General features: G+C 46.0%; 1 protein-coding gene across 3 annotated transcripts in view; it reads right to left on the bottom strand.

Annotated features, from left to right (window-relative positions):
• The window catches only part of LOC135898152 (gamma-aminobutyric acid receptor subunit alpha-2), a 117,359-nt gene that overhangs the window by 61,798 nt on the left and 28,612 nt on the right, over nucleotides 1-26,949 (bottom strand). The window lies entirely within an intron of this gene.

Genomic DNA, 26,949 nt, shown 5'->3' with positions numbered 1-26,949 from the left:
TGCAGAAGGAAGTATTCTGTTGTCTACCTTTTCGTGCCAAAGGCGAGAAACCACTAAATTTAGGGAGAATGTTTGGTCCTACGCCTTCTCCTACAAATCAACGAGGTGCTTTAAATTTCTTTTTATACTCATTAAAGAACACCAGCTTAATTAAAAGCTCTAGCCCAGTTACATGAACACCAATAACCTTCGTCTCACGTGTAAATACCGTGATCATATTGACGCAGAAGTATCTAATGGCCTATTGAACGAATAAGAAGGCGTCTGTAGCAGCGAGGCGGCACCTAAATTCCCATTGGCTGCGACGCACCATCACGTGTGCGCCTCTACTAAGCAGAGCCGGCGAAAAGAAACTCCAGCGACTGCGTAAGCTCGCCAACTCCTGCGTGAGGGGAGAGGGCATCGCCGCGACGCTACGTCACCCTCGCTCTCGCAGGCCTGTATTATCAGCGCGTTTCTCGTCCACAAGAGCTTTTCTGCCCGCGTTCTGACGTCGTGTCTGTAATCGCTATAAAGAAATTACTGTAATAAATTCGAAAGGAAAAAAAAACGTTGGCGGTAGTGAGATCGGAACCTACGACCTCGCGCGCAGAAGCCGACTGTCTTACCAACTGGGCTAAGCCAGGTCAAGCGCCTCAACGCGCTAGCTTGCCCGCGAGGAGTTAAAGGACTCGACGGATCGGTCAGCGGCGTTTAATTGAAGATTAACGCTTTCGCATTCACAACTCATAAGAAAAAAGCGCTTAGGTATGCTCGAAATCTTTTTCCTCCCCTTTTCATCCTCCTCATTCTACGGTCTTTCTCCCCCTGATCCCTTTTCCTACGCAGAGTAGCATGTAGGCGCCTGCTTATACGCCTGCAGAGTTATCTGTATTTCAATATAGAGCCTTCTTTCTTTCTCTCTCTTTCGCATAAGAGAAAGAGGGACGACAAACCATGACGGACACTGTTCGTTTCGGATTTATAAATGCGAGCATTTCTGGCGCGGATTAACATAATAAATGTTTCGATACTTCAGAGCGAAATCGCTTCATATAAGAGAAGCGGAGGTACCGCAGCGACGGTGACTTTCGAACTTAATTGGAAATGTGCCCTTCGTATCTGTTGGATATAGCATTCGCCTCAGTGTGCTGTGTACGCGAACTTATGCTAACTATTGGCCTTAAGCCCGAGTGGGGGCACGTGTGCATTGAACGTTCAGTTGCAATACCCGAAAACAAGTAAGTTACATTTGGATGACACTTGATTTGCTCTGTGCTCAAGGTTCTCTTAGCTGAGTAATATCAAAATGAAGGGGTTAAGAACTTCAGTACCATGTGGTGCCCGGAAGTAACATTGCTCTCACGTGAGAACTTTCTCTAAAAAAAATTGGAAATATATTTTTTAAATATACGAAAGCATGCTTCAATACAAAATTAAAAAATTCGCACATAATTTCTAGTCACACCTTATTAATTAATCAATTAACAATTCACTAGTACCTCAAAAGCCCTAGGTATGGGGCGTTAAATGAACGATGGGCTGAGTTGAATGAAGCAGTGACTCGAGGAGATCCCTGAAATGATGCAGGTCGGAGTTGTGCACGACGTCGCTGTGCTGACCATTCTAGTGCCCTACCGTCTATAAGCCGTTATGCCAGCCTCGTCACTCCACGTCGCGGATAAACCGTCCCGCGAAGTTATAGAGCTCTATCAGACGCCCTTAGCCGCTCTTTTTATCGTTACAAATACCTCGGCTGTGACCGTTTCGCTCTTACAGGATGCATAAAGGGTCGTTTCTCTTCGCGTGCTACCAGTAAATCGGGTAGCGTGGGAAAAAGCGTTCCTGCATCACCAAACATGTCTGTCCTGTGTATTTCTGCGTACACAGTGTCCGTGTTGCTCCTTCGCCAGTCTGGAAAGAGCACGCCAACTCTGAGTGAAGTTGCGTGATAAAATAAAAGAGAAAAAGAAAAGCTCTGTCACAAACACGCACACACACAAAGTAATCGATCTATAGGCACGGGAGCTTCGACGGATGCTCGTTTACTATTGCAGTGGTCCATCTTCGCGGTGTTCATGCCGGGAGATGTACGTAAACTCAATTTAACTCCGCTCATTTCGGGAAATGTGCTCGGAGACGAGAATAAAAGACTCACGTATCTTTGCAATAAAAGAAAGGAATAAGAAACAGAAAAAGAGAAAAGTACTTCAGTACCTAAAACACCGATGAAATAACGGCAAGAGACCATCTTACGGTTTCCTTCCTGTGGTTTCGTCTTGTGGACGGTTGCTTTCGGCGTATGAAGATGGCGACGACAGTTTACCATATTTTGGTGTGGAAACGCAATACACGAAGGCAAAAATTACCGAATCCACGATGCTGTGTACTAATAGCATGTACAAGGGCCGGTATCCACAAGTAACTGTCAACGTTACTAGACTAGCTTCAGTTGTAAAACTCCCTGCCCGCGCGCTTACAGCCGCTGTCGCCACTTCTATGACAGCCGCCAGAGGGCAACGCTGTTCCGTCGGGCTCCACTGCAGACGCCTCGTCACAGCCTTGAGCTCGTGCGGACGGACAGTTTGCGCGTGTCTCACGCTCGCTGGCGTTCTCCCTTGTCCGAATTAGTGACACCACGAGAAAGCGGCATCCACCTACAGCAATAAGATTTATCGCGCCAGTTCGTTAATACTGAAAGAAGGGTAAACTGCACGAAAGGACGAAACACATACAGCGAAGCGCAGAAGCTGCGTTTCTAAATGTTGTTTCTTTCTGTCGTCTTAACGTTTCGCGCAGTTTAGGCTCACGAGCCTGAATATCTGGTCAAAGTACGTGATTGTAGCATGATCTTCATCCCCACCGAAGCTTCTCACCACGCCAAAGAAGCGCTACAAAAAGAAAGATGAGGTTGGTCTTTGTACACACAAGCCACACACACACAAAAAAAGTCGGATTTTTTATTCCGTGAAGATGCTTAATCAGCGAAGCTGAAACGTGCGGCCCCTGTGTTTATCACTGGGTTAATCCCGAGGGCTCATTAAAGTATTTCTCAGTTATGAGGTTACACACACAATCGGCTGCGAGAGAGGACGACTTCACTGACGGTATGTCCGCAGTTGTCGCTTGCGTTCGATGTCTCGAGTTTGCTCGGCGGCGTGGTTAGCAGCCTTCGCCTGCGAATTTCTTCAAAATTAAATCTTTCCGTTACGTATGGCCATGAGTGGCGCATACTCCCTTAAGCAATGGCTCATACCCCCGTAAACGCGGCCTCCCCATTACGACGACAGAAGTGAAATTCTACGCTGGAAAGATGAACGGCCACACAGCCAGCTGTGGAAGACGACGACAAACGCGGGAGCAGTGGCACGAGCGCGTGCCGTTTATTTCGCAGTGAGTTCCCGGTCGGCACGAGGAATCGCTCTGTTTCAGGCCGAGCGAAGCGTCGCATTGCTGGGAGCACAGAAAAAGTGGTGGGCCGAACTGTCGACATCGTTCCGATAGCGGCCTATGCAGCCAGGCACGTCGGCATCGTCTGCTGATATTCTTAAGAAACTCGGCGAAGGCTACAGTTTCACGGATGACCTGCTTGCTGAAATTCGCCGCCAACAATGAACCACAGAACCGTTGTCAGATGGGAAGAGGACTTGGCACCTTTGAAGGCACCGCGTCCATGAGCGTTCACGTACTCATCAACTCAGCATCATCCGATACATTGACCCCGGTTCTCCACCACAACCCGGGCTGACTGGGTGGGGGGACTTGGTTCGGGCCAACGGTCCTTACCGGACAAGGGGGCTGTTTTGGTGCAGCAACTTAAAGTCACTGCACTCAACACACAAACAGCCATGTCGGTCTTACAGGACTCAAGCCTGACTGACCCTCGGACTGACTCGGCGCAAAAGAGGCCAAGGCATACAACCATGCAGAGCACCAAAGCCGTCCGCGGAGCAGCGCGACCAACCAAGGGTGCGCCACCACCGGTTCTAGCTCTGGGTTCCACTGAACCAAACAAAACCCCGTAGATCGACTGGCGCACACGGCCGAGTCGAGCGACCTTAGGAGCATGCATCATAACTTCACAGAATACACCAACGCTGCACCGCGTGCTTAGTCCGGCCCGCCCGCGTAGCCGGCCAGTGAGGAAGTGAAGCCGGGCGCGACTGCAGCGCCACGAAGGCGCGGGCGGGTGGCGGTTCCGCGCAACGGCGCCGAGTTTTAAAACTGAAGCTAGTCTAGTAACGTTGGTAACTGTTACGTAAAAATTGGCGGTAAGAGCAAATTCCACTGAATCCTGATGCTGGACACATATTTAGCGAAGGCGGCCGGCCAATGGCGACGGTAAAATTGCGAATGAAATGCTTTGCGAATACCAACCCGGGATATTATTGGGCCTGGCGCTCGCAGTACCCATATACATATATGTAAATAGTGCGTCTAATATTCGAATTGTGCATAGCGGATATATCTTGTTATGCCACATTGCACATGAAGTCCACGATGCAATGCACATATTTCTTCAACAACTTCCCACGTTCTTATTTTAACGGGATAGCGTTAAGGGCCTCGTGTTGCAGAAAATATGGTGTCGGCGTCGGCGTGAGCGGAGTTGACCGTGAGCGAAAATTTTCGTATATGTTTATGTATATGTATATGCCACGCCTTCCTATATGACATTCAATATATGCGGGTTATATTGACACATCATTCTATCACTAAAATTGTCCGTATCTTTTCTCACATTCTAGACAATGTTGCTCCTCGGAATTTCGAGAACGACAGGTCACAAGCAAATGTTATGAAACTAAACACCGACAGCGCAAGCCTTTTTAAATCTTTTCATACTTAAATATTAAAAGTGTTAAACATTAACAGAAATCTGAAAAAAGATGTAAATCTTTTGGCACATCTGTACGCTACCTCCGGGATCGGCCCACGCAAGAGGCCCCGTTTCTCCCATGAAGCTCACTTTCGTGCACAGCGTTCGCCTCCAGCGTTTCCCGGTAAACGTTACGGTTACGTAAGCTGCAGTTGCCGGGAAGCGTGAAAAGCAGTCAGTAATCTGAATCCTATAGCGTTCGTCTCTTTAAGGCGAAGCTTAAGTTTTCTCCATGTCGTTTTTTTTCTCTCTCCGTCCTCGCTTAAATGGCATTCAATGTTAAGCAGTGCCCAGTTTCATGTACAGTGAACTTTTGAATTCACTATTCTTTTTTTTATTATATTTGAAGAAGCAAATATGAGAGCGTGTTTACATTACGAGGCATAGCTTCGGAGTCACGGAGCTGTACATGTTGAGTGGAGGCGTGTTATGATTTGTCATGATTTGCACCAGCTGTTTCATGCGGGAAATAAATGGCTAAGCCAGAGGCTCCCTAATATTGCAGGTTTACTTTACCAAAGCAGCCTAGATTAACCATTATGAATGGTTAAGACACAGTGCTTCGCTAATTTAGTGATCGACGTCGAAAAAGCCATACTGAAACAGTTCCATATGGAGTCTAAAATGTCCATTTAGTTTCGCATGCATACCGTGCCATTCTTAAAGAATCGATATAAACTGCACATAAGTTTTCCGAAGACTCCGTTAGGATCGATCAGAAAATAGATGGAATTATTGGAGCGCACACGGAACATTACCGTAGGGAGGGCTGGTGATGCAAAATATCCTAAAAAGCTCGGTTTGGCGCTTTTTGTGGGAATTCACACTGTCGCGATGCGCGTATTCGAGTTCTGCCGTGTCGGTCTTCGTGAAATTACTGGCAGTTTTCTTCTACGGGTTTCCTCGCAGGAAAATTTGATTCGGTAACGGTGGCTCGCCTTGTGCGATCTGCCACAGGCTAAAACTAATTTCAGCTTTGTGTCATGGCGCTTTATCTGCCGCACAAGCTTTGGAAACGTATTTAGGGATAGTTGAAAGCGTAAGAAAGGACACATGACATTAAAGTGCAAAGCACGGACGCTTACTGAGAGCTAATGTATGATTAAAAAAAAGGTGCACTAGAAAGAGCAGAGGTGCAAGCAGGTTTTCACTCAGAGGCAGCCCTGCGGTCACTCTCATCAGCTCTGCGCTGCAACCCGAACAAACAATTGGCAGCAGAGATAGGATTACGCTACGATCAAGCGGTGGACAGAGGCCACGACATTGTATTTCAATGGCTACCTTGGCACTGCAACGTCACTATCAATGAGTGTGCCAACAAATATGCCGGTGAGGCACATCAAAAACAGGAAAGAACCTTGATACCATTGTCGAGAACGAATGCAGCGTTACACCTCAGCGGTCTTGTCCATATTATAGCTATAAGAAAATGGAATGCACCGGAGTTTATGAACCGGTGCCTATATGCCCCGGACTCACATACGAAATTACAACTTTTACCGGGTTTTAACCGACGGGAGGAAACATTGCTGCGCCGCCTGCGAATAAGAGTTTCTTTTAAAAACGCATACTCTTTCCTAATTGGAACGTCGGACAATGCCGATTACAGCACATGTGGTGTTGAGGAAACCACTAAACAACTCTTATGTGACTGCCCCATATACGAAGATGAGAGCGGTGTCCTTAGGACTGCTCTGGGGCGCTTAAATGACAGGCCGTTTACAGAGGAGAAAATCATGGGTCCGTAGCCTCGCGCGTCTGCTATGTGCAAGGCTACAAAGGCGCTGCTGCGTTTTTTGAAATACATCAGCCTGTGTGATTGCCTGCGACTAACTAAGCGATGAACGCTTGTCTGTGTAACGGTGCAAAGTATGAACTTCTCTCTTCCTTCTCCTCTTTCACTACCCTTTCCCCCTTCCCCATTGCAGGGTAGCCTACCGAGCTCAGCCTGGTTAACCTCCCTGCCTTTCCCTTATGATCTTTCTCTCACTCTCTCTGAGCTAGAGGCATCTAAAGAAAAAAAAAAGAAAGAAAGAAAAGAAAAGTATTGTCTATTGTGACTGTGTTTTTGTTTGAGCATGCGCAAAACTGCTATCTTCTGTGTAGCCTTCCCATAGTATATAAGTTCCCCATAGTATATAGGTTCCCCATAGTATATAGGTTCCCCATAGTGTATAAGTGCCTTTATAGTATATAAGTGCCCGTCCTGTTGACGGCTGGGTTCTGTCTTGCGCTTGCATCAGACAACTAACCCCGTCAACAAGCCTGGGAATACAACCTAGTAGCCACCAGTATCAACATTACCACTAGCCAAGTAGTTGACCATTCTCTAAAAAAGTTATTTTCCGCGTCAACGAAACAACGCCGGTCACACTTCTTGCAGCATTGCCCTATTACATAATATTATTTAAAACGCGATGCTCATCACGCAGAAAAAAAAAAGGCTGCCCGAGAAAAGGTTGGTTCATACTTGATGCTGAGCTTGCATACTCGATGAACTTTTCAGAATAATAACAAGTGCCCGCTTTAACAAGCTTCCAAACACCGCACTGAAGAGGCTCGTGGTCGGTTCTGCGAAACACGACACTCCGGCACAACACAGTTGCAGCGCAACGAACACTTACCCGAGGGCGAGAAAAATGGCTGCAACCGCCGAGTCAATATTTTTCATCAAGCTCTCGGCTCTGTGGTGCATGGCTTCGGGGAGAAAGCGCAGTCGCAAAACATGAACTCCGCGCATCTGAGTAACGACCGGGTAAATTGCTATCGGCAAATTGCTGTCGCCGAACCACATGCCAGCTTCGAATGATGAAACAAGACCCTGCGACACTTCTGCAACCTTCCGGTGAACAGCTCCCCTCCCTCCTTCACTGCCCCCCTCACCCACACACTCCCCACAATAAAGAAAGAGAAAATATATAGGAGGAACGCCTTTCATTACAGGAAGCTAGTAGTATACAAGGCCAGAAAACAAACAAAACAGCAAAAACCAGGCACTAGAGGAATGTGTCCTTTCGTTTCTTCAATGTTCAACAGATGACGCTGCTTCAATTAAACGGAAGCGCATTAACGCACACACCGACAGAAAGAGCAAAAGTATAACAGGAGTAAAACGCTAGTGGGTTGGAGCAACTGTTACTGGTTCCTTCTTATTTTGTAATTGTCGCCGCGATGGCATCTATAGGTGGCGACCGCTGGAATCTGTGGCTGTAAGAGAAAGTTTCATGACACTTCAGAGCAGTTCTGACGCTGTCCCTGACTGCATTCCTTTCTTTCTTTCTTTCTTTCTTTCTTTCTTTCTTTCTTTCTTTCTTTCTTTCTTTCTTTCTTTCTTTCTTTCTTTCTTTCTTTCTTTCTTTCTTTCTTTCTTTCTCTCTCTCTTTCTTTCTTTCTCTTTCTTTTTATTTTGATCACGTTCTGTCGTGACAGTGATTTGAGTCTCGCAATTTATATAAGAGCAATCACACATGTAATAATCAACTTTCCCGTTATATATAAAGTAGTGATAACGACTTCCTCATCGAAGCTTATTGTGTTCAACCAAAGGTATAGCCAAGCAGTGCCCACCATTTCCTTGGAAAGCCATTTTGAACTTGAAGTAGCTAGACAACCGTGATGACTTGTGGGGCGTGCGCAGCGCTTTATGCTACAATATCGAGATGTATCTCTCTGTGAGCACAACCGATTGTAACGCATCAGCCATGTTGTTGCAATGCCACCCTCTCCGGCTGTTAAAGAACCATCCGTATTTCACGTTCGGAGCGCTTCGTGTTCGTTTTCGTTACGCGCAGGGCAAGATCAGCGGGGCGGCCGTCTAGTTTCATCGCACCAAGTAAGCTAGCTACGGAAAAGTACAAAGGGAAACAGTGCGTCCGTGCCGCTAAGCTGGTCGTCAGTACGAAACTATAAGGAACGCTCCCTATGGAGACTCGGGTGCCCAAAGACGCGCTAAGAACTGCAGGCAAAGCCCACTGCAGGAGAGTGGAGCTCGGAACGGCAATAAAACGGACAGTGCGTACTCCCCGCTTCCTCTACAAATCCGCGCGCATTGACATGTGTGGGAGGTGCTCGCGAGAAAGTATGAAGGACGTCGAAACGAGTTTCCGGAGTTCGGGTCCCAGCGTAGACGTAAGTGCGGGCTTCTTGGCAACTGGCATGTGCCGTAACTCCGAGTGAAGGGTCGCCCGTTCCAGTCGGCAAGCTTGAGTGGATCACAAACACGGCGAATTTCCTCCCCGCGACGGATGGAGCCGTACCGAGGTGGCAGCCTTTAGGCGACAGAAAGTCTGCGTTCAATATTATGCTAGTTGCACCGCGCGAGCAAATGGCGACATGACGGCGATCGAGCTTAGCTATGGGGCAAGCGTGATAGAGAGTGTGCGCTCGTCATGCAAATTCGCACACAGCTGAGCTGGATGCACAAGACCAATGTAATCGTATTGTGTCTTAAAGACAGAGAGAACTTATACAGCAGCTGACGGTCATACATAATTTAGAGCTGCAATTTTTATGGTCCTATTTTGGAAACCAATATCGTCGTAAGAGAGTGCTAAAGTGTGCGTTTATTTCCTGTTTTTTTAAATAGCTGCTGAGGGTACTTCCTCCAGTTTTATTGGCAATAGCAGGCCTCATCATAGCGTGCGAAAGAAGACTACCCATCGAGGAACCAACTTCTAAGCCGGCAACGCGTGAGACATGTCAGCCCTCATGCTGTCATTTCTCGTCGTCGTACTCCAGTGTTGTTCAGCGCCTTCATGCCATCGCCACGAGCAGCAGCGTTCCGCTCCCCCTCATAGCGTATCTGAAGGCTGTAACGGTCGAATGAATGTGATGTTGAATCCTCCTAAATAGTACGAAGCCACCCGAAAGCACCAGTTTTCCCCAAAGCATTGAACAGAGAGTGACAAAACTTAATCGTTGAAGACCGAGCGTAACATAATCATTACGTGCTAGTTTATTATTATTATTATTATTATTATTATTATTATTATTATTATTATTATTATTATTATTATTATTATTATTATTATTATTATTATTATTATATGGAAACATACAAGCACACAAAGGAAACAGGGAGGGAGCAAGATGACAACTGCCACCGAGAGGGGCACAACGCCTGCCTACTCTTTCTGGAGGAGGGAATGAAAAGAGGAGAAAAGATGGGAGACAAAGAAATAGCAAAGACAACCTGGAATAAACAATGACAGACACTGACAAAATAAAGTATGAACATGGAAAAAATGTCTATAAACGGCAAGCCAAATCAGTTTTCTGCACGAAAGTTGGCAAGGCTCTATGGGCCTAGTCGCGTTGAGCAGCACTCCCTCTCGGCAAGAGAAAATTGTCAAGGGTCATACACTTGAGTCCAATCAGTCCATATTCCTTAATTAGCAGTGCACGTTTTGTGACTCACAGGAGCCACAGGACGTATACGACGGACTGTCCACACATCCTTGACGATATAAGCGTTCGCGCACCAACATAGAGCCAGCTCTTAATTTCACTAACAGTGCTCTAGCACTATGACGCAAGCCACAACCATGAACACGGGGAGGGAACGAGCCGTTTGCAACACGGTGGTCTGGGCGCTGCTTTAGGAGGTATCGGCGGATTAGCACACGGGCGTTGTCAATCATACTAGAAATTTCTGGGCAGTCACTCCTGTTGTGAGCACAAGTTGAAGCGAGGCGATCATCCTCTTCCTTTCCAGCAATGCCCAGGTGCGAAGGTATCCACTAGGCAACAAGGGACACCCGACGAGAAGTAATTTTTGTCGGCGGACCCTATTATACTGCGTAGAATTGGGCTATATGCATCTTCTCTCAACAGCCTGCTAAACGCAGCACGGGAGTCTGTAAGGATGACGACCTTAGATGTGCTTATTTCTTCCTGTACGTAGTTCAGAGCAACATCAATCGCTGCCAGCTCCGCAGTTGTTGATGAGGATGGATGAGGTGTTCGAAGCACCCTTATTATGTCAGTCGAAGAGTACAAGAGAGCGACTGCAGCGGCTCGATCGAGCGTGCTGCTGACCGATGCGTCCGTGAATACTTTATGATGGTCTTCCTATTTTTCAAATAAGTGCAGCTGGGCCAACTGGAATAGTGCCGAAACAGGCTGGTCAGACATTTTGTGTATCTCAGGAATGGAAAGATGAATAGGGAAGGGGAATTTGTTGTGTTTCTTCGAAGTTGTCAGTGAAGTAGTATCTTCTGAACTGCTAGCAATGACAACGAACAATGCCGCCATTTTCGCCACGCGGTCGCTGAATCAGCCGGTTAATAAGTGCTTGTCGATCTGATGCTCGGTGCAGACGCTCTACATGATGTAACACTCTCTGGTCTGCTTGTAGCCTCAGGGGCAGCTGGTGGGCTTCAGTGAGTAATAGAACAGACTGCGCCTCACGAGGTGAGCCAAGAATGACTCGGTGGGCAACACGATGGTCCCGTTCCAATTGAGACATCAAACTAGGCGGCGCGTTAAACACTCACAAGGCATTCATCACGCCAGAAAGTACAGATGATTGATATACCTGTAGTGCTGTCATCTGGTCACAGCCATAGCCCTTAGCAGTCAAGGCAGCCACATATCTGAGTAGAGACAGCGATTTGCGCCGCAAAGAGATGAAGGCAGGACGCCATGATAGGCCATCATCGATAACTACGCCCAGGTAGCGGTGTTGCTGTATCCAATCTATCGGTGTATCTCCGAGGTATAGCCGGCTCAAGGTTCGACGAACACGTTGTCTTGGACGATACGCAATTGCGGCTGACTAAGCGGGTGAAATCTGCAGATCAACTTCATCCATGTACTCTGATGTGACATTCAGAGCTCTCTGCAAGATTACACGAAGACGTGGATCATGATCCGAAGGGCCACTGATGCATACTAGGATGTCATCATCATAAATTGCTATGCCTACTGGAAAGTCACGTTCTTCAGGCAATCGGTTTGGAAGTCTAGCAAGTACGCTGTTGAATAGAAGCGGTGATAGGACGCAGCCTTGCGGGACACCACACTGAATGGTGCGAAATTCACTTGTTGCTCTTCCAACGCGCAGTTTCCGTTTGCGCTCCGATAGAAAATGGCCGACAAAACGAAGCAAACGACCTGAAATTCCTGCAGTCATAAGTGCGAAAACAATCTCTCTATGTGGTACAAAATCGAATGCTTCCTGTATAACAAGAAATAGTATATATGCAGAGTGCTTGTTTTCTCTAGCAGATTTTTGAGACACCTCTTTTCTATTATCTTTTATTCCCCTTACCCTCTTTCCCCAGCACAGGGTAGCCAGCTGGTCTGAGAACTGGCTAACCTCGCTGTCTTTATGCCTATTTCTCCTCCTCCTCCTACAAGCGATGATACAACGTCTGCAATGCTGTCGAGGGCTGAACGATGGCGACGAAAGCCGCTCATGACATTAGCAAAGAAATTAAGTTACTGTAATCTGCTATCTATACGGAACAGTATCATTCGTTCCATCAGCTGGATAACATTAGATGCTAGTGATATTGGCAGGTATGACTTGAGGTGTTTTGCAGGACTTCTGGGCTTTAAAACAGGTATAACCACAGATGATTTCCATTTGTTGGGGATCAGAGTCGTTCGCCACACTCCATTATATTCGTCCAAGACGACACAATGTTACCTAAGTGGTCCAATATTACAGCTCAATATACCGAAGTGAATGTTCTGAGCATAGCGCCCGTCATGAACTCAACTATACTGCGATCAAAGTGGTCTGCTGCTGCTGCTGATGCTGCTCAGCAGTAAACGGCGTCGCATTCAGACATGCGTTCGACTAATGCGGGGCGCGCTCTAAATGTGCTATGCATTTGCTTTAATGCGTCCGCATTGCAGTGTGCGATGTTCGACCGTGTGTTTTACATAAACTTGGCAATGGAGTGTAAGATGAAAGCGTGCTCTTGGAATGAGCACAGAACACTGTGACGTGGAAGGACTGGTGAGACAGCGATACTTACGATTCACACGATAGCTGTCCTGATTGCCAGACACCAATCGTAGCTTTTGCTACACTTCCAGAATGTTACAAAACGCCAGTAACGCGTTAGGCACTGACAGACGTAACTGCGCATACAGTGCTTAGTTTATTTGCTTTATTGGTATGCGTGTTTCAGTTTTCACTGGAACTTCTGGGGGCTATGGCAGGTTATCCATGGCACATGCAAATCGTACAAAGCCTAGCCCGTAGCCCGAGATAATGTTATACTGGGCACCTAATGGCGGCTTTATGGAATAACGGCGCGCGCTTACCTGGCCCAGGTCTGTTCTAGGCTGCGAACGTGAGGGACGGTAGAGAAAGGCGGGGGAGAGGTGATGCGGGGGCGGGTATAAGGCGGAGAAGGGCGCTTCTTGCTGACGCGGAGACGTGATTATCTCGGGCCGTCAGACCACTGGTAAGGAACGGAGCTAACAAGGTAGGCAAAGCGTCGCAGTCGTCCGTAGCGCTCATCAAGCGAGATGTGTGCCGCACTCTGCAGAAGCACACGTGAACGGCAGCGACTAACAAGCAGAAAATGAGGCCCTGATCAGATTTGGAGAAAACGCGCCGCGCGGTGTCTGCGGCATCGCGACAAAGTGCTGACCGCATACGGCTGCAGCGGTGGGAATAACGGAACACGTAGAGCTGCGAGAGTGCCGGATTACGACGGAGGCACGGGGTACGGGTGTGCTTTGAAAATCAGACCATAAGAAAAGAAAGCAAGAAAAAAAGCGGCCAGGTGTGGAGGAAAGCTTGCAAATGGTGCGACAGCACATTAAGGCAAGGAGTAGTGCGTGAAAGTGCCCCTGTTGAAAGTGCCCCTGAGGAACGATGACGTATTCCGACAGACTTACGCAACAAAGCAAGGTTTCTCAAGGCTTTGATTCGTGTAAGTCTCTCCTATTTGTGTACACGGAAAGCGCGTAATACGAATTAGGTTAATCTATACGCGAGCAAAAGCTAAGCTGTCATGCATGAATATAGCCTTTCTCTTTTTTAAGCTTCGCAGGTTAAGCAGTCTTTCGGCCTCTTGTTCGGGCACCAGCTTTCTCTCTTCCGTGTCACCGGTCATCGCATCCCTTCTTTTAGCTTCAATACTGGGCAGCTGCTCCCTGGAGACAACTGTTGACACTTCCCTTTGTCTAGTTCGCGAGCTCTCAATCCCGGCGTCTATATTAAGCTCCGACCCTGTCAAAACAAAGCTCACATCCCCGACCTTTCTCTCCGCGCTGCTCTTCAGTGCCTGCCTTTCACCTCTTGCGCACCGAGAGATTTAACTTGACTCAGCAACTGAAAATGATTTCTGTCAACAGAAGGCCCGAGATTTCTACCTTCCTCCTGCCTGTGCACGGAAGCCAAGGCAACACTGTCAGCAGAAGCCCCTTGTAAGACTCTAAATAACGAAGACGATGCCAGAGCGTCGTTTCAAACCTCCTTCTGCTTCTGCCGGTCCCTTTCTTCTTCTTGTTATCTCACTCAATGTCATGTTGCGCCAGAAGGCAGGGTTCAGTGAAATTGACTTTCTCGAAGTCACGCTTCGTTTAGTACCACGCTCGGGATTCCGTCACAGCCACACGAAGCGCTGTTGTCTATCCGGCTCACCTGTTACGACAGAAGATGCGTTCTTGTGCGACGGGCAAGTGCAAGTAAGAAAAGTTACTTTAGGAAGCTATGACCCTTGCCAAAGTTGGCACAATGTGTTGAAATTAAATGATATATAAAAGCGAAACTGAAAGCGCATCACATGCTTCACAATTTATCAGATACTCAAATCTGTTTATAATGGTTACATTTTTTCAGATATGCTTTAGGACAGGAATTGGGAAATACTTTATGTTCTACTCCTGTGGCAACAGTTCAACAGTTGCTATTACTGGGATGCCAGTATCATTGTAGTATTAAATACTACACACTTATAGACAACTTATAGACAACTTATAGACATCATCAATCAGAATAAAATATTTGTTGCATATTGAAGTCACGCTTCTATGATATAACACTCTTTGAATGGCTTATTTAAGTTATGCCCATCAAGTATTGGGAATAACTACCATTGCAAACAAAAATAAAATTTATCGTCTGCAGAAGAAAAAATAATTACGAGTAGTTAATATAAAATCTTCGCTACAGAAAGCACATGGCTCCATTCCTTGTAAATCATGCTGTCATTAAATATGTTCATATCTATCGCGGCTGGCTTGTCGATTCTTATTAAAAAGTAAGTGCTTACTAATTATAGGTCTGAAGCTGGTCAATCTATACGTTTGAATGTATTCATGCGTAATAGCAGAAATACGGAAAAATGCTATGTTTCAACGTATACAACGTCTAGTGGTTGCCAAATCCTGTCGGACACTTTATTATGTATGCTGGATTACTTGCATACACTTAGTTTAGTGCAAAGCATATCCTTGTCCAAATTACACAAGCTGTCATTTCGTGATTGATAAATTATGTTGTCTTTTCCGTGTCTTTTTTTTTGTTTACTTAAACCAGCAGCACACTTATCGAGCCTTTTCACGGTGATTCCGTGGACGGCGCCATGTTTGACCACATGGTGACGAGTCCATTCCTTGTCTCAGTTGCCTCCGTGTTTACAATGGATATGCACGACGCCGGTGTGGCTCAGAAAAGCTCTGTTTTGGCGGATATCGTAGGTAGAGACCGGGTGGACTACACGAAGCTTTGGTCACAGCTTCAGAGGACATGCAAGCTTTTCGGAGCTCAATACGCTTTGTCCAAACAGCGCGAGTAGTACAGTGCTTGTACTAAAAGCGGGGCTAGGAATATATTCCGAGCTGTCCAAAATTCCTGCTTATGAATTAAATTAGGATCCGTGTGTTTCGTTCTTCGTTCTATATTTGGCAAATAGTATAAGCCAGCGGCTTGTGATGTTTCTGACTCATTAATGTTCCTCGGCTCGGTCACTATCAGATTGTTTATTTTCTGCCTAACAGATCGCGAGTGTGCTCAGTTGCGATATATTTGTTCTTGCTGCGCACCAGCTTTGTAACGTAGATGTACTGTTTTTTTTTCAGTAGCATGTAGGCAAAGACGGAAGACGATGACGAAGACGGACGACGCAAAGACGATCACTAGTCGCTCACTTATTCGGTGAACTGTCACGAAATGTTCAGCTTCGAATATACATACATTGTCGTCGCCGTCACCTACGTTTCGGCGCATTGATTGAAGAGTGGGCCCATTTACTCATTTGTGATATATTGGCGATAGAGTGGGCTTAAGTTTGCGCCTGGATTGGGGCGGATGTGTCTAAATAACGTGCGAGAAACTCACTATGCCAGGAAGTGGCACTACTCCCTTTGTCACTTTGTAACGCGCGGTACTCACTCTTGTCAACGCTCCAAGGTTGAAGCCCTTTCTTTAGAGGTTCGCGATACAACGCTGACGTATCAGTCACGTTTCTTTTTTATTCTTGAGGAAAGCCATGAATTCCGAAGGGCCGGCGACACAAGCAGTCGTTATGTAGCAGCGGCCCGTGAACTTACCCCCACAGATTCATTCCATTCCTTAATGTGCCAGTCTCTATATTTTGCAGCCAACTGCTGCACACATCTTCCCTATATAGCTCCACATTTTGCAGCATGAGTGGAGAACAGCGGGTTAGCGAACGCTCAGTTGAATTTCCGACAACTGACGGCACAGTAACAGGGCAGAAGCGGTAATGGTTTGGCACTCATGTGCTTTCGCTGAGGCAACCTGCGGCGCGCCGCTGAAAGCGCCATCTCGTTTCTCTAGAGCTAACTGCTCCGATAAAACGCTCTACACTTTTGCCAGCTTCTGTTCATTTTTCCTACGCAACTTGGTGCGGCGGTGCAGATTGCTTTTCTGTTGCTGTTGTATTGTTGTTTGCGTGTGACACAGAATGTCTCGAAACAATTTCTTGCTATGATTTTACGTTGTTATTAGGATATGTTACCCACAGCTACCTATGTAACACGGGCCGGTGTGCTCGTCAAGCTGCTTACGCAGCCTTATTTTTTTCTTTGTCCTCTCAAGGACCTCTCTGGACCATTGGGAAAAATTGTCAGTCACTCAAATATCCTTACGTGATTTGAATGAGAAAGCATTAGGACTTGTTTAAGTTCTCACCTTAAAATAAAATTCTAACTAAATCCACCCTAATCCAACTTGCTCTAAATTGTACAAACATTAATCCACTTTAATCCCCCTTGCTCTTATTTGTACCAACCTTAATCAACCTTAATTCACATTGCACTAATTTTTACTAATCTTACTCCACCTTAATTCACTTTAATCCACCTTCATTCAATTTTGAAAGTGGGCCTCAGCGTGCGTCCGACGCCGTGGCTGTTCACCCTGGGATTTCGCAGTGCGAGCGGCAGCAAGTCTAGCTTCGGAAACATGACGTCATGACTCGTCATGTGACGTCGCGACTCGGTCATGTGACGTCGTGACTTCGTCATGTGGCTGTTATTGCAATCCGATGTTAACGCCGGACACTTGCCGGATTTTCCGTTTCATGCGGCATATAAGGCTTTCGCCTCCCCCCAATAACGAAGAAACATCACATCACGTTCAAATATACAACAGCATGGGTCGAGCGCAAACTGCAACAGTGGTTCACGAATCGCCACGGTCACTGCAAGAACCAGTGCATTCGACTCCTGAAGTGTTTAGTCGAACATTCTGCGCTGCTAGTACAACGCTGCACAATGTTTATTGACACAGCGCACACATCATCTCCACACTGGTAACTCACATTGCTCTGCGGCACCACGCAGGGGCATGCGTGGAACGTTCATTTTTCGCAGCAGTCTTCCCGAGAAATGGGATTAACGTCAGGAACGACGGAGTGGCGGGAACTCTCGCCAGTTCAGAGCATTGCAGGAATGCTTGGCGAGGCAGGAGATTGTCTCTTTGCTAATAGCCGCCGAGAACGGGAGGAAATGAAGAGCCGGCTAACGAGCACTGCGGAACTGTTCTCACAGTCAAACACAACGCGAACGAAATGTCCAAATAATTCTGATGCTCTCGATAACGATGCCGGGAAGCGATTTCCCGGAGGCTCAGATAACACCAAAATGAATATGCACGGATGTAAAGTACGCACAGGCGACAAGAACAAATGCAGGGTCGCTGGAAGTACTTGGCAGAAGCGGGGAGACCAGGGGTCACTTGGCCGTCACGTCAAAGCAGTCACTTGGCCGTCACGTCAAAGCGGTCACTTGGCCGTCACGTCAAAGCGGTCACTTGGCCGTCACTGACAGCTTCGCTGAGCGTCTGTAGTGTAGGTCATCCTCAAGATACCATGAATGTAGCTAACATATGTAACAGAAAAGCAGACTTGCCCCCTGCTTAGGGGTGCAGCTGTTAGGGAGGGGACGGGGAATGTTGTTGCCCCAACAGCCGTTGAATAGAAGCTTCAACATTTGCATCAGCAATTTTGCTGCTGCTGAGAAGGGGGTGGGGGACGATTCGGGTGCGCAGGAAACGGGGCCCATTATTACACTGGACAGACAGCATTACTGGAAGTGTGGCACAAGCAGTGTTCCTATAGTTTGAATGTTAGGTGTTCTTTCTCATATGGCACTTTCAGGAACTAGTTAAATCTGCTGCCTGCCATGCAATTTTCTCCTATGCTTGTTGCTTCCCTAATCACCGTTTGAAAGAGCGCCTCACTATTCTACGGTCCCCCCCTCCTCCTCTTAGCTCCCATGCTCCTTACACACAAAAAAGACAGAAATCAAGCCTGCACGAAACTTCATTGTGCCCCGGTTCCCGGCCTTGTCTGCGTGTGATCGCCAAGAAAAGTCGCGGAATTCGAATTGGTTGAAGCCGTTGAGCAAACAATATACGGTAAAGATCGGAAGAATAAAATAAAATGAAAGCACGAGCCAATAAAAAGAGACTGTTATCTAGGGCGTATAGCCTAGACTCACGTTCTTTTTTTTTCTTTCAGATTGCTCCACATCCCTTCTCCGAACCGAAATAAAGACTCCTGGGCGGGTTCCGAAGCCACTGTTCTGAAGAAACGTCACAACGTAACAGGCGTTGCTGCGTAAAGTAAGCATTATCGGCTGCGACGCAGAAACACTCTTTATGTGCTCGTAGTGATGCACTGTCGAATCCAAGAACAGCGCGGAAAGACGGAATGAAAGAAAATGAAGCGTAGCATTCAAGGAGTGAAAAGTTCGAAGTTTTCTTCTTTCACATGGGAAGAGCACAATAGCGGCAACGCTATAATGCGAGAAATTTGAGCGCCATCGCATTGGCTCGAAAGGCGAACTCATTCTTCTTTTCTCCCGGGTGGGAAATTGATAGACCCCAGATTTTTCGTTCTCTTTGTGTCCGTCTCTGCGAGGTCAATGAGATTTGAGGTGCGTCAAGTGCTCGACATTTATGCACATGCGTGGCAAGTGATTACTTCCACCGCGTTTTTTGTTTCTATTTTCGTCCGTCAGTGGAATGCAGAGATGCTTCTAAAACGTGCGCCTTGGTAGATTATATATGGACATTCCTTCCGGAATAGGTAGCTGCCAGACGCTCATAAGAAATTAAAACTAAAAGTTGAAAAGTAATTCAATTTTGAAAAGCTGTGATACATTTGAAGCCTGGCATGCTACAATCCGTGAATGTAAACTTTTCTGTCGCAATCGTACGCGTCGCAGTGGTGAAATCGAAGACCTTAATTTAAGGATAGTTGTGCCGCCTGCCGTATTACGAGTTGAGGGGACGGGAACAACGTCACGCTAAATGTAGAGTTACGGTAAATGCCCCAGCCTGGGGGAGACATGAACTGTGAGTAGTGATATCAGGTTTGACATCATAACTGCTTTGACTCATAAAAATCAGCAGTGCAGGTACAATTAATGCTGCGTCGTACGACCTAAAATTCTCAGAGATAAATCTTGATGCCAAGGGTATCGCGTTCACTGCAAGCTGGGCGCGTGTCCCCGTGAATTCACGGAACATAAAAGCTCGATTCTTAACTTGACTAAAATATATATTTTTTTATTCTCGGCTCCATTTCCAGGGAACCCGGAAGCGATACAGCAAATAGCCTCCGGCGAGGCCTTCTTAGAGTACGGCACCGTTCTGGATGGACACTTGCGTGCTGGTGCCTTCGGATGACGTGGCGAGGGCGAACAGGTACGGCGTCAGCTCAAGGCCCTCTGAGTGCCCCTGGACCCCAAACCTAGTCGACATCCCGAACATGCTGCTCGGCTCCCGTATTGTCACCTATCCCAGATGTTCAAAACGAGGAACGCGCAGGCAGACCAAGCACCGTTTCGCCTCGCTGCAAAAGGTGCCATCAACTGCTGAGGGCATGCTGTCATCACCGTTTCCAGAGGCAGGAAACTGACTTCAACTAATGGCACATTCGACTGGCTCCTGCCACGTTATGAGTCGGCTTAAAGCGATGCGGAACTTTCTCGAGATTGGATACATGGGAGGTCTGCGTGAGCCAAACATTGAGCTGCTGAGACCAGAATTAGGTCGGACTTTGGTCACACTTCCACCTCTAAGGTTTTGAGAGCGCCTCCGAGCACTCTGAGCTGAAACGCGGTGTTTTGAAGGAACCAGGCCAATGCGTTCCGAGCACTAGATTTCAACTTGCACAATGTAAAGCGCTCCATCGGAGCCCTCTTGAGTGCTCGAAAGCGACTTGTCGAATGTACCATTAGCTTAGGGTGGCGTGTGACCGCTGGAATGTGCAGTAGCTTAAATGAAACAGGGAGCCTTCATTCAGTACTTTCAAGAATGCTGCCTAAAATATCAGGTCTTGCAGCGCCTTCTCGCTGTCCTTGGGTTGACTGCAGCTAAGACACATGCATGTACACTCGGTAAATCCATATTATTGTCGGCCAGCATAAATAAAACTTGCCCCTTGCTTTGACACATCGCGAAAGCTCTACTGGTGGCACGCGGATTACCTCAGACCCTAACTTGTTATGGTGTACTTCAAGGTGCATAAATGCGTCAATACGGACGAGCAGCGTATCAGTGTAGGCATTAATCCCGTGGTCTTGCTTGCCGCCTGGGCTCAGTAGCCACCAATGACACTTCCTGGCCTGCGGCGGCTGTCTACGATTCCTACAATACTCACTTTAAGAACATCTTTCTCCGATTCTTGTTAGGCAATGCTAAATGCCGCCTGATCGTGCGGAATACTGGGTCATCCTCCACTTGAGAAGTTAGCCTATTATTAGCTCAGTAATTGAGTTAGCAGATGCCCAGGCACAGATAATCAGTTAAGCGTCTGTGCTATTTGTCTTCATTCCAGCTAGTGGTATGTTGGGTTTTACTAAATTGGCATTCGCCACTTCGTTATGCCCTGTTGAGATGCTCCTGTGCAATTTATTCCCTCGCTCTGCTAGCCTGGGCAGTGTTTCTCCTTTCAGCTCGTTCATGGAATACGTCCCCATACAGACAACCACAAGTGAAACGCGGTCAGTGTGTCACATGGACATCGGCATATTTCGTGCAAATTCCTCCGGAAGTGACATTGGCCGCGGTGCCCTTGCGCGCATGTGGTTTGACTGTTTCTTTGTTGTTGTTTGATAAATTACCTGACACCGAAAAAAAAAGGGTACCGAAGGAAGGGCCAGATATTTCACAGACTTAAAAAATGAACATTTAGTTACTTGAAGAAGGAGCAAGAACAAGAAGAATGTATGCAGCAAGGAAGAAATATGACGATTGAAAGATGGTATAATTGGACCGCGTCGCTTAATGACGTGGAATGCAAGTGGCAAAGCTTTAGTCATCACCACTGCGCTCCAGTTTTATCGGTCAGTGTTTTCTTTCTTGCAAGATTCCATTTCATGAGTGGCGTCGTTTCCCCATGCACGTCAGATTGAAGTTCTCTAGATAGACAGTTATTCTCTATAGATGACAACGTTTACATGATCAGAGCGGATTACTTTTACTTTTTACTTTAATACCGCTTCGTACAATCGGTAATTATTCCTCGCCGTCATGGGATGCGGAAAACGCCCTATCATGCGGGGTCCCTAACAAATAAAACTTGATAAACTGAGAGTCTGATCGTCGTTACGTTGTGCAATGCAGCGAAATATATGTTCTTCTCGAGCCTGGTGAAAAATATGTGGTATGGACTCTGAAATTCTACCTTAAAGTCTCTAACTGTCTAAGAGAAAAAAAGAAACATTGCGGGGCTATAAATTCGTGCAAAATATGCGACGGTCACGGGATCGCTCTATCACGCATTGTTCGTCCAGGGCTGTATGTTAACTAGCATTCAACTCAAATCGGTATGCACGGTTGCAAAAACAACATTTTTAGTACTAATTATGTGTCTGGTTGTCCTACTTACAATTTCAATGAACGTAACGCAAGCGCAAGCAACCTACCGCTCATTCAAAGTAATATAATGAAGGCAACGGTAACAACAACAAAAAGGAGACCAAAGAACATGAAACCCGTGGTCTTGTAACGTAAAACTATTCCAATATGTTTTTATTTCAAACTCCTGTCGTGCAATTTACGCAAACATCGACGCAAGCATCAGGTTGTCACCCACTGCGTTGTTTGAACAGGCCAATGAAACGCTCTATTTGTTTATAGCAGTTCACTTTTGTTTCTTTTCAAAGCGAATAGAATTGATTATCTCGACAGGCTATTCTTATCTAATTGGAAGGCAACAGGCGAAGTGCACGAAAAACTGGAGAATCCGTGGAGCCAGGCTAGTGCAGTGAACGTAGATAACCGGATGAAGAAGGTGGTGCCGGCGTCTGCCATTGGATCGCTACACTTTACTCAGCTTGCGGTGGCTGCTATTTAAATCACGGCAGCGTGCTACGGAAGATGAAACATGTCGCTAAACCGGATCCTCAGCAAAGACAAGTTGGCAAAGCGATGTCGTGTATGTGCTGAGAGGGTTCGACAATATAATCTTCCCACGCATATTTTTTATTCTACGCTAATAAATCCATTCTCATCGGCTGCTCGGAGTAGCCAATGTCAGAGCGATTAGTGGGCAGTCATCTTCTATTCATTTCGCAACAAGACAGTCTCCGGCTATACCGAGAAAAAAATACCATTAAGTTTTGTTCAGCATAACAATGAATCTACCCGCCACGGTTGCTCAGTGGCTATGGTGTTGGGCTGCTGAGCACGAGGTCGCGGGATCGAATCCCGGCCACGGCGGCCGCATTTCGATGGGGGCGAAATGCGAAAACACCCGTGTACTTAGATTTAGGTGCACGTTAAAGAACCCCAGGTGGTCGAAATTTCCGGAGTCCTCCACTACGGCGTGCCTCATAATCAGAAAGTGGTTTTGGCACGTAAAACCCCATAATTTAATTTTTTAATTTAACAATGAATCTTTAAAACGCGCTTTTTTTTCTTTTTTTTTCAGTCCTACCTTTCTTTTTTTTCAGTCATACCTTCCCCAGACATCTGTCGAATGGAATTGCCTCCCTGCCGATATTGCAGCCATTGAAGATAATGAACGATTTCGCGATGCACTAATAACCTTTGTTTATTTTGGAGAATGTTGAAATTATTTTCTAACAAAATTCACTGTATTGTATTGATTGTTTTTGTAACCTGTATTACCCACTCCTCTCTGTAATGCCTTTGACCCTTAGGGTATAATAAATAAATAAATAAATAAATAAATAAATAAATAAATAAATAAATAAATAAATAAATAAATAAATAAATAAATAAATAAATCAGTGTATACACACCATTTGAAATGAGGCGAGTTCGCGGTTGTCCTGACGTCGCGCGAAAGACAAGCGAAGTGGAGATGGCCAAAAAATTTTTATCAATCTTAAAGGGCTGATTTCAAAAATGGTATAGTAAGGTTCGGAATAGCTTTACGTTATAGCACTCCCTATCGCAAGATGTCAGGAGTTTCTGAAATCTCTAATAAACAGAAAAATTTACCTTCATCACAAGATGAACACTATTCATATAGCTGAGATATCTGGAGACGCGCACATTGCACAAGAGAGTCATCAAAATTCGTAATGACAAAATAGCAATATATCACTAATTATTTTCATTTTTACATTTTTGTGAGAGGTACTGCAATTAAATTACGAATTGGAGTCGGAAGTTGGCAAGGCAAGTCCACTTAGAGGAATTCTGAGGTTGGCTTCAGTTTTGAGGTATGCATTTACATATACGGTTTGGCAATATGCACTGGTGTTTCAGCTAATTTTGCCCTGCACTGCTGGAGAAGACGTTCTGTAAAAAAAAAGCAATTGAAATAAGTGGATTTTGTTGCAAGTTTGATGACACTTACTTTTAAAGCTGTTCTAGTTTTGAACATTTTCCGAAGTGGGCGTGCCTTGAGAACTCATCGGCATCAATTCATCAATTGTATCATGTTCCCTTAAGGAACTACAAATGAACATTTATTCAATAAAGTTTATCTAATTAGCTAAACATTCCTGTACTGTATCATTCAATTATGTCCGCCTCCTTCAGTAATCTACCTGAGGTGGTAGAATTGTGTCATTTTCCACAGGCAAACCAAAATATTTCTTCTAGGATTCAATAAAAAAAAATACACTCAGCCCCCAAGCTTGTCACCTTTGAGGCATATTCTTTAATAATGTCTGAACACAGGGGCCGTGCGATTTACGACCATCCGCACAGATTCCTTACGCAGTACTTAAAACGACTAGCGTCTTTGAAAACGCGACCGTCTTTGAATGAACACTGTTGCGAGTGCGCGCGTATCCCATCTTACCCCATTTAGTTCTCTTTTTCTTTCTTTATTTCTCCCGCGCATCCTTTGAGATTGTAAGGCTTGTCCTCCGCACCTTTCTAAGCCAGCTAGACGGAAGACCATTCTCGTTGGACATTATTTTGGGACGATGATCAAAAATCACTACCGCGATTCCTGAAGGCAACCGGAATGACACGACTTTCTCTTCTCTTAACCCGCCGCGGTGGCTTAGCGGCTGTGGTGTTACGCTGCTAAGCACGAAGCCGCGGGATCGAATCCCGGTCGCGGCGGCCGCATTTCGATGGGGGAAAAATGCCAGAAACGCCCGTGTCCCGTGCACTGAGGCCACGTTAAAGATGCAAAATTAATCCCGAGTACCCCCACTACGGCGTGCCTCATCAACAAATCCTAATTCTGGCACTCAAAATCCCACAATTCAATTATCCTTCTCCTAAATTTTACTCTACTGGCCTACCCTTCCCCTAGTGCAGGGTAGCCAACCATGCTCAGTCCTAGTTAACCATCCTGTCTTTAATTTATCCTTTCTCCCTCTCCTTTTCTTCGCTCTCCCCCTCTGCCAGTGTAGGGTAGCAAAACAGGTGCAACCTGGTTAACATCCCCGCCTTCCTTTCTCTCTAGTATTGTATCTGTTAATGACGGGGGCGCCTATCGCAGTAACGCAGACAACATGGCGGTGATCAATCCGTGGGCCCGAAAACAGACGGCGTTCAACGCCGTTCCCAGCCTTCTGCGCATACGTATTATAGCCATCGCTAATAGCGCGAAGTCATATTACTTGCTGGCCTTGACCTCATGATCACGTTGTTGGGAAGAACTCAGCGGCTGCTTTACATGAAAGGAACTTTGCTTTCTCTCTCTCTTTTCGAAAACGGGTTGCGCACGATGAAACCAACAATGCGTGACTCTAAACTTCAGCCAACTGTTGCTCTATTTTGCTCCTCCAATACATATGTATTATTCTCAGCGCTTCAGGCCACATTTGACCTCGTGCAGCTGTTGCCGAAATAGAAAAAAATATATATATAAAGGATCCGCAGAATGCTTAAGTGAACACGGCAGGAGAGGGGGAGCAGGACTTTTCGTATTTGGTCCTCTAAGCGAAGCGACGAGCACCGAAAACTGGGCTTATGCAAATTAACTTCGATTCGAAACTACTTGAAAAGGAAACTTTCAGACTTTAAACGTATTATGCTATTTGCGTGTGAAACTTGTATGCCTACGGTTATTTGGAAGAGAATACTTGCCTTTTCCTTTTTTTTTTTCGGAATGACAAGAAAAAAAAGTTGTAATGCGTTTAGCTCTCAGAACTCAGCACATAGAAATACAGGGATCGACAGAATGGACGTGACTGTGGTAGCCGTGTTTTCGTAATATGGAAAATATCGAACCGTTTTTACGGCAGTAAAATCGTAAGAAATACTGTGTGAGGTAAAGGCGGAGTGGGAGTTGTGATGGATTATGAAGTTATTATCTTTTAGAAAGGTGCAGATATCTAACAAATCTTCATTAAGATCCGTTGTATAAGGCATTGAGCGGAAGCGACCTCTGGAAGCGATCAAAAGTGTTGTCTTCAAGCGTGGCTACAAAAAACTTAACTGTTCCTTACATAGCTATGCACGTAAGTTAAATTACGCCTGTAGGCAACAAATGCTGCGCATTGTATCTGTGCAGATTTTTTCGTCGCCTGAAATTAGCGTTACGTCATGTTCATAAGACTTCTATGGTTTTGATTTGTTTTGTGAATATTGCAAGACGTTATCAAAGTGTGCCCCGACAAGCAAGTGTCAGGCGACAAAGAAAAAATCGCAACACATAGTGACAATATAGCAATGAAAAGCAATTGTTAAGTGCCGAAATCGTCGAACAATAATTAAGGTGTTTAGAAGGCTGGTACAGGTTAATATGACAAGAAATTAATGAACTGATATAGAGTTGACAATAGTCTTTAAGCAGATACTTCAGCAAACAGTGCAAAAACTGGACACACACACAAAAAAATGACAAAAAAGGGGCGCTGTGTCGTGTGCCCCTCCTTCGAGTTATGAACTCGTCGCGGGCAAGCGAGCGCGTTGAGAAGCTTGACAAACGTTTAGCCCAGTGGGTAAGACACTCGGCTTCCTGAGCGTGGAGTCGTAGTTTCGAAACTCGCTACCGCCAACGTTTTTTCCTTTCGGATTTATTCTGTTCGTATGGATTAATATTTTTTTATATGGCGATTACCAAGGCGAAGTTTCAACGTAGGCGAGAGCTTGTGCAGACAAGCAACGCGCGCGCATGCAACCTTGCGACTGTTCGTCTAAGAGGCATGTGCTTTCGAAAACAAACCGTGGTAGTTCCACGTTCACGACCGACTGCGCTCGTGAACTTTGT

The sequence above is a fragment of the Dermacentor albipictus genome, chromosome 3 (assembly GCF_038994185.2).
Source record: "Dermacentor albipictus isolate Rhodes 1998 colony chromosome 3, USDA_Dalb.pri_finalv2, whole genome shotgun sequence".
NCBI lineage: Eukaryota > Metazoa > Arthropoda > Arachnida > Ixodida > Ixodidae > Dermacentor > Dermacentor albipictus.
This window is presented reverse-complemented; position numbering and strand designations above follow the sequence as displayed.